Source organism: Populus nigra, chromosome 13, assembly GCF_951802175.1.
Source record: "Populus nigra chromosome 13, ddPopNigr1.1, whole genome shotgun sequence".
In the NCBI taxonomy this organism is placed as follows: Eukaryota; Viridiplantae; Streptophyta; class Magnoliopsida; order Malpighiales; family Salicaceae; genus Populus; species Populus nigra.
Genome location: NC_084864.1, coordinates 14,638,193 through 14,649,992, shown reverse-complemented (window position 1 = coordinate 14,649,992; position 11,800 = coordinate 14,638,193).

The following is an 11,800-nucleotide window of genomic DNA, read 5'->3' as shown; positions in this document are numbered from 1 at the left end:
CTACGGGGTGGGACCGTTTTCAGATATTTAAACATTGTATCTGGAAATTAATAGCATGCAAGACAGAAGTGAAGTTGACATATTCTCCAGTGAAGAAATACTGCCTTAAGAGACTCTACATACCTGATCCTTGCATGAACGCACACTCTTGATCCTCGTAACATCACCAACACGAATACACGGCTCTAGGAAAATAGAGTCACCATATGAGCTTGGCTTCTTAATCTTTGTAACAACTTGTTTGAAGCAATGGTATATGTTATAATCTGTGTTAAATAAAATCCTCGTAACATCACCAACACGAATATACTTTACTTTCAAACATTTTCTTTGGAATGTTTTTTTTTATTAAATTTGAGCTGCTTAGGGGATAAAAAAACAAAAATATCTTTTTCACTCTAAAGTCTTGTGATGGTAACTAGTTTATTTGTTTTTCTCTTGAAGCAAAAACCCCACACCCAAAAATTTTTAACCATGTTTCAAATGCAATGAATGATATCTCCTCGAAAAAGAGAGTGCATGTTTAGGTTGAATAAAAATTGTTTTAAAATGTGATTGGTTAGTATTTCAAGATTAATAAATAAATAAATATAGAAATAACAGACTCGTGTTTGGATAAAAAAAAAAGATATAAAATAAAAATTTCAATGATGGTTAGTTCAAGTGGTTTATTACTAAAATTTTATAGGTAGAATTTTTTTTATAGCGGTTTATTTCACATTCTACCAAAATTTTGGTAGTCTCTCCTATATCAGAAGATCCCAAGTTATCGACAATTAATCCTGCACATAATTTATGTTCATTCCATAGTCACCACATATTTATGTTGCATCGCAGTTACAACCATTAATAGTCATAATATAAGAATTCCATAGATTCAACTCAGCATAGAGTTTTACAACACAAACTAATAGTAATAAACTTGATTAGTAACATTAATATTAAAAACATAAATTAATAGAGGCCTTAAGTCTCAAGGATTTACATAAGAAAATACTAACATTACTCAAGTCATATAATTAATTAAAGCAACATACTTCAATATTCGTTTCATTCTAAGTTCATACAAAAGAAGTAGAAATGCTGACCCCTAATTTATACAAAAGGAATTAAGAAAATGAAATTTCTAATTCATACAAAAGAATTTGAGGCGCTAATTTTCTAACTCGCGCAAAAGAAGTAAACATCTAGGACACTACTCCTGGCATGAATGAGAGAGACCCGTAACATCAAAATATAAGAATAATTATATTAAATAAATAAAATACAACAAATTAATGGAGGGTCACTACTACATGTATCTATGTATACAAGTGCACAACCAATAGGGCATAACATCGTTGATCCATAAAAAAAGAACACACTTGACGCTTCCTTTACTACATATAGAGCCTATCCTTCCACAACCACCTATGGTTTTCTCTTAATTATTACATATTATTCTTCATCGGATACATCCATCTCATTACTCTGCCCCAAGTTCTGAGGAGGTCGCTGCTGACACTAATAACTCCTATTAGTGTCATTAGTCACCCTTACCCGGACCGACTAATCAAATCCTTAGTAATGTTGGTACCAATTTAATCGGTCGATACCATTGACTATTTCCAACTCGAAATAATCAATCAATTCCTTTCCATCTCATTTGGAGGTGTTTCCAATAAAGTCAGTGCCAAGTTCTCTTGGCATCATTAACTTCCTCCTTAGGAAGCTAATCAAGTTGTTATGGGATTGCCGATACTGACATTATCCGTCGGTATCATTAACTATTCTTGATACAAATAGTTAACCAAGTTCAATGTTCATTATAATTCCATCAAGATCATGCCGATGTTAACAATTTTTGCTAACATCATTAGCCACCCCTGTTGGAGATCAACTAATCAAGTCTAAAGGTGGTTGTTTTAGGTTTTTTTTTTCCTTCAAATAGGTCCTTATTCGAAATCAAGGTCCAAGAGTCTACGACCAAAAATCAGATTTCATTCCATGTCCGTTTCACCATATCTTTCCTTTCTTTAGCCATATTCATAAGTATTGACTCTAACATAAATTTGAATACAAGGTTTATTATCAATTAAGGAGAGTGTAGGCATGGAACACCTACTTGCCACTGATGCTCGATTTGTGTTCCCTTGTTATTGTTGTACTCTCTCTGCGGTTCCTCCTAAATTCACAAGTATACCATATTAGTTCATGTGCAGTTTCCATTTCGCAAATAGCAAGGCATCAACAACAATATTTACTCTTTACGTTTCATTGTTTTAAATCATTACGCGCATCATCAACTTCATTTTTAAATGTGGTTTATCCCCTACCAGAGTCAAGATTCAATGTTACAAAAATTTTGGTGGGAAGAAAACTGGTTTTCTGCCCCTATCACGGCATAATCCATTATTTTAATAATTCTCGTTAAATCTGCCAGCAAGGGCGGCAGTTTGACCTTTACTTATATATTCACATATATCTGGAGCTTTAGAGCTCCAAATCGAGCGAGGTCGAATTCATTGGTAAGCTAACATTTCATGATACAATTTCTCTGAGAGGTGTTTCCTAAATTTTATCATTCTGAGGCCCAAATATCCCTTAGAACATGCATGACGAATTTTCCCAAAATTCATCAGCGATTCCTAAGTGAGTTTTCTGCCAACCTCACTTCTCTTTTCTTCTACGCTATTTATTTTCTATGTATTCCTACATATTATGGTTCTTCCCATTCTAAAATTATGAGCTATACCCATGTTCACTAATTAAAACTTACCTAACTAATAAAATCCATATAACATTAGGATTCCTAAATAATAAAATACTATTTAAATTAAAAGTCCTAAGATAATTAGAAAAAAGAATCCAAATATAACAAGGTAAATAAAAACAATCATGCACAATAACTTTCGAGTCTTATTTAAAGGGCTTTTCAATTTCCAATAGTCATGAATTTTTAACTTAGCAGGAAACATGAGTTAACTCGGGTTGACTCGAGTTAGTTTTTTTTATCTTTTTTAATTAATTATTTTTTCAATTTCATCCTTCAACATTGAGTTGATTGAGAATTGAACTACATAATTTGTTTTGATTTGCTTTATATGGGGTTATCATGGTCTCATGACATGCGTGTTGGATTTGTCGGGTTAACCTTAGTTGACCTAGGTTGATCCAATATATTGTCATCTTAATATTTTAAAAAAGATGTCGTCTTGAGTTTTTTAAATCAAACTATATTTTTATTAGTCGTCTAGTTGTCTTTGAACTTGCCAAGTTGACCAGGTCACAATTGATCAATCCCCACACAGTTTAATTTTTTTCTACTAGAAAAATGTTAAAAACGCATAGATGTTGTTTTTTATGTTAAATGTTTTTAATCCGACCTGCAATGTAGTGTGGACCAACAATCTATTATAGTAACTAATTAATATTTAATTACATAATTAATTATCTTAAATAATTTAAAATTAACTAACCTTAATGAATTTTATTTTAAATATATTAGCTCTTAGATTGTATGGATCATAAATAAATTATTTAGAAGTTCTATTTACTAAAAAAACTATGTAATGTTTTGATAAATGTTTCTTTTTTTTCAAGTTTTATTATGATATTTGTGTGTTTTTGACACAAACAGGGCAAAAGATAACTAGATTTATTACAAGTCAAAACTCTCCATAATTATAGGAGAGACACCTAAAATATTCAATTTTTACTCGTCCAAGTCTTTATTTTCTGAAAAACTATTATAACCCTTTATAGAGAAAAAATAAAAAACCCTATTACAGAATATGAAAAATAAACTAGGAAAATATTCCCTTTAAATAGGAAAAAATTAAAAAAGCATAATAATATCGAATAGAAAAACATAAAATTAACTATGAAAAATATATGTTTTTTTTTAAAGTTCTTGCATCAGTATTTTCAGGCTAAAAAGAACTATTTAAATCTCAGCTAGAAACTGTCAAACACCACAAATATCTTTTTATATGTGGCTCACCCTATTATGGTTTCCCAATACTTTTGTGTGGGTCACCTCATCATAGATTCTTAACACTATGCATTTGACATAAGCACGTCCTGTTATGTGACCTCTTTCAGTTATGATTATTCAACAACACACATCAAGTAGCTATTAGGAATTGGCAAGCTCTTAATAAATAAGACCTCTTTGAATTTTTGTATTGCCATCATGAATTTTGAGGGGAAAAGAAAGAAAATGTTGTTGACTATAAATCGTGCCACCACTGACACCACGAGTCATCCTAAAAGAAAGATGATGACACATATTCTAATGACATGGTGAAAAGGTATTTTTTGTCACCGAGAGGTGCCATATGCACATCTTGAATAGTGTAAGTACCTCACACACACTGGTGCATGCCTTGCATGCGTCAACCATTTTTGTTTCTTAGTTATATTTTACATTTATTAAAATACCAAATTATATTTTATCCAACTTAATTGTCATAAAAAAAATCAATATGAAAAGAAAGATATTTTTGTTGTTTCATTGTGCTTCTAAAATGCGAAAGGACTTACTTGTCCCCGAACAATATGATAATGACCATTGGTGTGAAACCCTAGAAATTTATAATTTAAATATGCGGATGTGTAAACTTTCATGTAAACATAAGACTGAAAGTGGTACGATCTTGATGAGTGATGAAAACCAAGATAAGAAATAATAGATAAATATGATATATAATGGAGGGGATGACCTTCATAAAATGAATTTTGGTTTAGAATTCATAAGGACAGAGAAATTGGTAACACGTTTTGATGGATAAAATAATAAGTAAAATGACATAATGTTTCTAGGTAATAAGTGAGGTAATAAAGAATAAATTATAATAAAGGATAATGCAATGAAAAGGGCAAGACTGAAGGTGCAAACACCGATTAAAAATCAGTGACGTTACTTTAAAACGGTAATAAGCCCGATAAATAAATAAAGGTGGAAATTTTAAAATGAATATATTTCAAAATAATAAAATGACCTTAAAGGTTTAGAATGATAATTGATATGATGTTGTGTGAAGATTGAATAAGAAAATTTAGATTGTTGATGAAAAGTAATAAACTGACCAATTTTACATTAGAAAGCAAAGCTCTCAATCCAATCGCCAGATCAAGATGCAATTTTGCATAAAGTCTATTAATATGTTTTTCTACCTTGGTTAAAGATTTCATCCCAATCAGAGTTCGGTAAACACTAGCGATTTAAGTAGAAACAAACCAAATAGTTTACGTGAAAAATAAAATAAAATACATAAAGGCATAAATAAGGGATAAAATTATAATTAATGGAAAATATGCCTTTAAAACAGCAAAGAATCCAACCAGTCTAGAAAAAAAGGTGAGAGACAATAGAGAAAATTCGGCTAGAGAGAGAAGTGCATAATTTGGAGCAAATCCAAAGAAGGCAATAATGCTCTGGTGGCCATATCGTTGGAAGCCACCGTTGGATCATGCTGCTTTATAGATATATTATTCTTCTCACACACCTCTACTAACTAGCCAGAGGGATTTGAAAGCACATAACCCGTTTGATAGAAATCATCTTCGGAAATTTCCTGGAAAACAAAAGGAAATACACCTGCAGGGTAGTTTTGATGGCTGGTCGATTTCTCTATCTTTGACCGTTGGATCATGTCTATATTTGGATATGTAGTACGCCTAAATGTTTCCTTCCTTATGGACAGTGGAGATCGGAAACACACTCTTCGGAAGGGTGTCATTCATGTTAAACAATAGCTCATAATTTTTCAGGTTAGCTCAGTTTTATTCAGATCTAGGGAGACTTAACCGTTGGATCATTTCGATTTTGAGATATATTGTGCACGACTCCAAGATCTATATTCTGACCATTGGGTTAGAAAATGAAATCTAAGGTGGATGACTTATTGCTTTTTGAATCTATTGTTAGTTTTGGCAAAATTTAAGAAACTTGATTAAATACATGTTTTGATGAAATTAGAATTGTGTAGGTGTTAGGGTTTATGGAAGATGTAATGGTAAATATGTTGTTATTAATATTATTATAGATTAATTGTGTATTCTTTATAGGAAGGGTAGAATGATTATGGTGTAAGAATAGGAATGAACATTACTATATGAACATGCTGATTGAATAAAAGGCTAACTTGTTAGCTGTGTGGATATGAATGGGGTGGAACCATGAAGAAATTGAAATGAAAAAAATTTGGAAAATAAAACATATTTAAGGCTAGTCATAAGTATATTTTTGACAAATTGATTAGTTAATGAAGATTATCATGGATTCTAACTAGTAGGGTGAAATTATTGTTGTGATAATGATGTAATAATATTAATTGTTAAGGTTTGTCGTATATGTTTAATTACACGAGGAGAAAGTGAAAGAAAATAAATGGTTCATTGTTTTGTTGTATTAATAATGCTAAACAAGGATAATAACATATGTAGCATGTGTAAAAAAAATAGGAGAAATTCCAAAGGGATGAGTTCCCATATTTTGGCTGAATCTTGCTATATTATAGAGGTAAGGAAATTGTTTAAATAGTCTGTTTTAAAATTGGTTTAAATTTGTGATTTAATGATGCTAAATGACCTTGGATAATGTTGCTTATGCATTAAAATAAGTTGGAAGTTGAAAAGAATTTCCAAGGGATAAAAATCCTCGTTGTCCAAAATTTTAGCTATAAAGGAGGGGCTATTGTGATTGTTGATTTTGAGTCTTAAAACGAAATAATTTGGAGCTGATTTCTACATGAAAGTTGTATTTCTATGTTTTAGCCTTTCATAGAGACAAATCACGCCAAAACCGAGTTTTACAGCTTTAGTTATGATTAAAACACTAGATAGTGTTCTGGGTTGGTTATGCTAAATTGATTAGAATTAGATAATTTTTAATCTTTACTTGGAATTGCTGTTGAGTGATGGTTTTAATAATAAAATAAGAATGAATATGAACACGAAAATGGGTAAGAGTATGAGATTCTAAGAAAATTCCTTGTGATTAATTTGAGAATACTAGTTAAATGAGAATTAAATGAAGTTGTGATGTTGGTTGTATTATTGATAAAAACTAAATCCCTGGTGGTACAGGGGAAGCTTTGGGGATCGGACAATTGCATGGAGTGGCAACATGTGCACATACTCTAGGTAGGTGCATCACACCTTGTCTTTTTAATTTGTGTAACTTATTAATAAATTTCAGAATTTATTGTTTTTTTTGCTTCGATAATATTGGAATGAATATGTGTACCTTGCATGCTTTGATGTGTATCGACTAGTTATGATATAATTGAAATGGATATGAGTATCTTACATACATTGATATGTATCAAACTTGTGATGATATTATTGGAATGAATAAGAGTACCTTGCGTACAACAGTATACCTCCATTAGTTAGGATAATGTTTGAAAGAATATTAATACCTTGTGTGCATTGTTATGTATCAAATTAATTATATTATTATTAGGATGGATACAATTACCTTACATTGATAGGTATCGAATTAGTCATGATAACTTTGGAATAGACGTAATTATCTTACATACCTCATTATGAATTTATTCACAATGACTTAGAGATTGAAGGAGAAATGATAGATAATTGGTCACCATAGTGTCGATGGTTAATGATGAATTACAATGATACTTAGCACCATGATGAGGGTGGCTAAGGGAATAAATTGATACTTGGCATTATGATGAGGGTGACAAGGTTATCTGAATAATGCTTAATGGCTGTAGTGTCGATAACTAAGATTGTATGCGAATGATACTTGGCAACCGTGGTTACAATGCATATTATGTTAATAAGAAAAATGGAAGGGGATTGGTACAAATGGAAGATTCAGATGACATTGATTAGCTATCTGGTTTTGGATAGCTAATGGTATCAATAAAGTTCCATTAGTACCGACATTTGAGATGATACTGATTAGCTATCCGAGTTTGGATAGCTAATGGTCTCGATGGGGTTTTATCGGTGCCAACATTTCTTTAATTGATTAGTCGATCCCGAGCAATTGGGTGAGTGATGTTAGTAAAGATTACTAACATTGACATGGTTACTCCTAGTTAAGTGAAAAGGATAAGTTGATTAACTATTTTGGGTTGAGAATAGTTAATGATATCAATGGGTCACATTGGTATCGACAATAATTTTTGGTGTGATTAGCTACTTTAGGTAAGGAGGCTAATGATGTCAAGGGTTCTTGACATCATCAACTTTGATGGTAAACCAGATATGAATAAGATTTCATTAACTATTCTAGGGAAGGAATAGTTAATGATACCAATCGGTTGTAATGATATCGACACATGAATGTAATTGATTAGTCTAACTCAATATTAAGAGACTAATGATACTAATAAGATTTCTTAGTATCGGTAATTACCTTTCAGAAAATAGAAGGGAAAATATTGATTAGTTATTCCAAAAGAATGAGACAAGCTAATGATACCAAGAGAGGAATATCTTAATATCAAGTGAGAATTGATTTATAAGGAGATGATGTTCGAAAACTATTGAGTTGTGTTGAGATTTCCAAGATGAAATTATTCTCGACAAATGGGATAGGATATTAGATGGATATTGGTAATAGATGGAAAATGTATGTTGTAAAAGAGGTTTGTGCCTAATTTTATGTATCAAAAGAAATTCCATGGAAATTATTACCTGTCATTGTTATTGTTTGTTACTACCTTTTTATATTTATGTGTACACATTAATTTTTATTTTTATGTCCATCAGGGTCGTGTCAGGAGTGATATTGGTTTAGTTACCTTTTGCTTTTGACCATGTAATTATTTGTAATTTAAGAGACTTTTCTCCTAAAACTTGAAATGTAATATTAATCTGTAAATTTAAATGTATGACTTTAATCTAATGTTTGTAACTCTAAGTACCTATTTAACCATGCATATTTATAGTTGAAATCGAATCTTTCACTTGAATTATATTATATGATGTTATTGAATAAGATGTGTTGTGTTGATTATGATGAGTTGGGTTGAGATCCAGGATGATTGGATCGAGATGTGAAATAAAATTAAAAGTGTAATATGATTTTGTCAATAACTTGGGACCTCCCAATATAGGGGAGACTTTGCCAAAATTTTAGTGGAACCTGTATAAAAAAACATTTACCTGAAAATTTCTAATGTATCGCGAAAAAAGACATAGAAAATCAGGGTTGCTATAATTGGACCTTATGGAAAGACTGTATTACCCCTAATAAACAATTCAATGGTTTTTTGTGGGAAGAGCAAAACCATCATTAAACTTTCCGATGAACAATGATTCTAGATCGAGGTGAATAATGTTTTCCAATGCAAATTAGTTTTTTTTAATAAAGCTGACAACAACTATCATGTCTATGGTTGGATGGCCTACAGATTTGAGAATGTTGAAACGTTAACAATAGACACTAGTAAATGCTATTCAAACAATTTAACATGATATATAATTATAAAATCTAACTTAAGTAGTTAACTTAGTTTAAATCCCGTTAACAATTTGAGTGGATTAATTTATAAGTTGGTGAGTTGACCTAAATTATGGTTTTTTTATATATAAAAATTTAAAATAATGTTGTTTTGGCTAAAAAAAAATAAAAATAATTCAAAGTAAAACCTAGTTCAAGCTAAGCTTTAAATGACAGGTTATTAAGTTGAGCTGTTGGGCTAGGTCGAGTTTTCTTAGGGTGTTGTTAAGAATTCCTAATCAGATATGAAATTATACTTTCAATCTTTTTGCCACCCACATTTAAGGTGAGTGATGCAGCTGCCACCCTGCTACTATAAAGGTCATACCTGCTTACATATAAAGTATTACAGACTATTGCTGATGATTTCTTGGCATAACACTGCTTACATTATAGGATTGTGAGTCTAACAATATCAAATTGTGACAACTTTTCTGGGCTCTTATTGCTTGCTTAGTATACCTTGCCTAGGATTTTTGCACACAATTGCAGTGGAATATGGTATACAAATGAAAGATCATTTCTTTGACACCATCTCTTCTAAAGAAAAGTTCGCTTCATCCTAGGCAGGAAAAAAAGAAAACATAATTCCATCTTTGAAAATCTGAGTTAAAGTGACATGTGCTTAAGAACCTAATTACAAGCAGAAGTCCTAAAACTCTATAAAGATCCAATGCCTAAAGAAGAGCTCAATTTAAATAGGCCTTTCAAACATCATAGCAATATACAAGAGCTAAGTCAATAGCAGTGACAATAAGCGTGGATGGAACACCGAACTTCAAATGGCTCCAAAAGGTAATATTGTAACTAGGCTGGGCACGAATGTTCACACACAATTATGTTTGCGGCATAACCTAACAGCAAGAGGTTTCCTGCAACTATGCTAACCCATGCCAGGATGAGCCAAGCTTTCTTCTCTTCACAGTTACCCTGTCAACCTAATTGAACACTGGAGTTCTGTACTTGAACATGTCTGCTCTTTCAAGATAGATGCTTACAACCATGGTTCCAAAGAGAAGGCCCAGTACAGAGAGGTTGATGGCAGAATATGCTTGCTCAGGGGTGATGACTTTGAAAATAACCATAAGCATTGCCCCGAGGATGGAACCTCCAGTCCTTCCAATGGGTAAGAAAGGAACTGCTGGGAAAACTGCCAAAATCCAAAAGATTGCGAAGGCAGCTGAACCTAAGACAACGTTCTTAAACGAACCCAGAACCATTTCTGTAACCATTTCTGTAACTTGCAAGATTAAGCTTGTTTGTGAGCTACCACTTAGCAGACCTCCACCATTGCAACTTCAATAAATTACTGGCTCTGAAAGAAGAAGATATCACCCTGTAGCTCAACCAGTATTTGCAACCAACTGAGAAAAGAGTAAAACTACAAATTTATTAAGAGCTAGTGAGATGGAAGTTTCTAAAAGTTTTTTAAAAAATTCCAAAAAGGATTGTGGACCCAGAAAGATAAATGAGTTCATATGAATATTTCCATGATACGTTTAAAAGACGCATCAGAATGAGAGGCTAAGATGGATTGAAGATGCTGAATATTTTCTCTTCTGAAGCAGCGGAAGACATTTCAAAGCAAGCAGACAATTTCCAAAATAACCTTTAGCATGACATTCCATGCTGAAAATCTAGTAGTTTTTTAGCAAAAGGGAAATGCGTTGTCCTAGAGCACAGATCTTTTTGCTAGTGAGATGGAAGTTATTAAAAGTCTTTTAAAAGATTCCAAAAAGGATTGTGGAACCAGAAAGATATATGAGTTCATATGAATATTTCCATGTTACGTTTAAAAGACGCATCAGAATGAGAGGCTAAGAAAAGAATTGAAGATGCTGGACATTTTCTCTTCTGAAGCAGTCAAAGCAGCCGAAGACATTTCAAAGCAAGCTAACAATTTCCAAAGTAACCTTTAGCATGACATTCCATGCTGAAAATCTAGTAAATGCGTGTTCCTAGAGCACAGATAAAAAGATAAAATTAAAAATTAGACAATAAAACAAATAAAAAGAAAGAAGAAAATTGATCTAAAATAAAAAGCAAAAAGCAAAAATAGTTAATTATTTAACTATACTTGAAGATAAATTTATATATCGGAGAGAGCAAGGAACGAGCTGGACATATACATGCGAGAGAGGCCGAGAAAACAAAAGAGAAATTTGCATAATTAGAGTAAGGAAAAAAATAACAACTTTTCTATACCAACCATTCATTAAATTATCATATTAATATTTTAATATAAAAAATATTTTTTAAAAAAATTAAGGGGATAATTGGCCCCACCTATGTGGCTCCGCCACCGGGGGTGGGACCGTTTTCAGATATTTAAACATC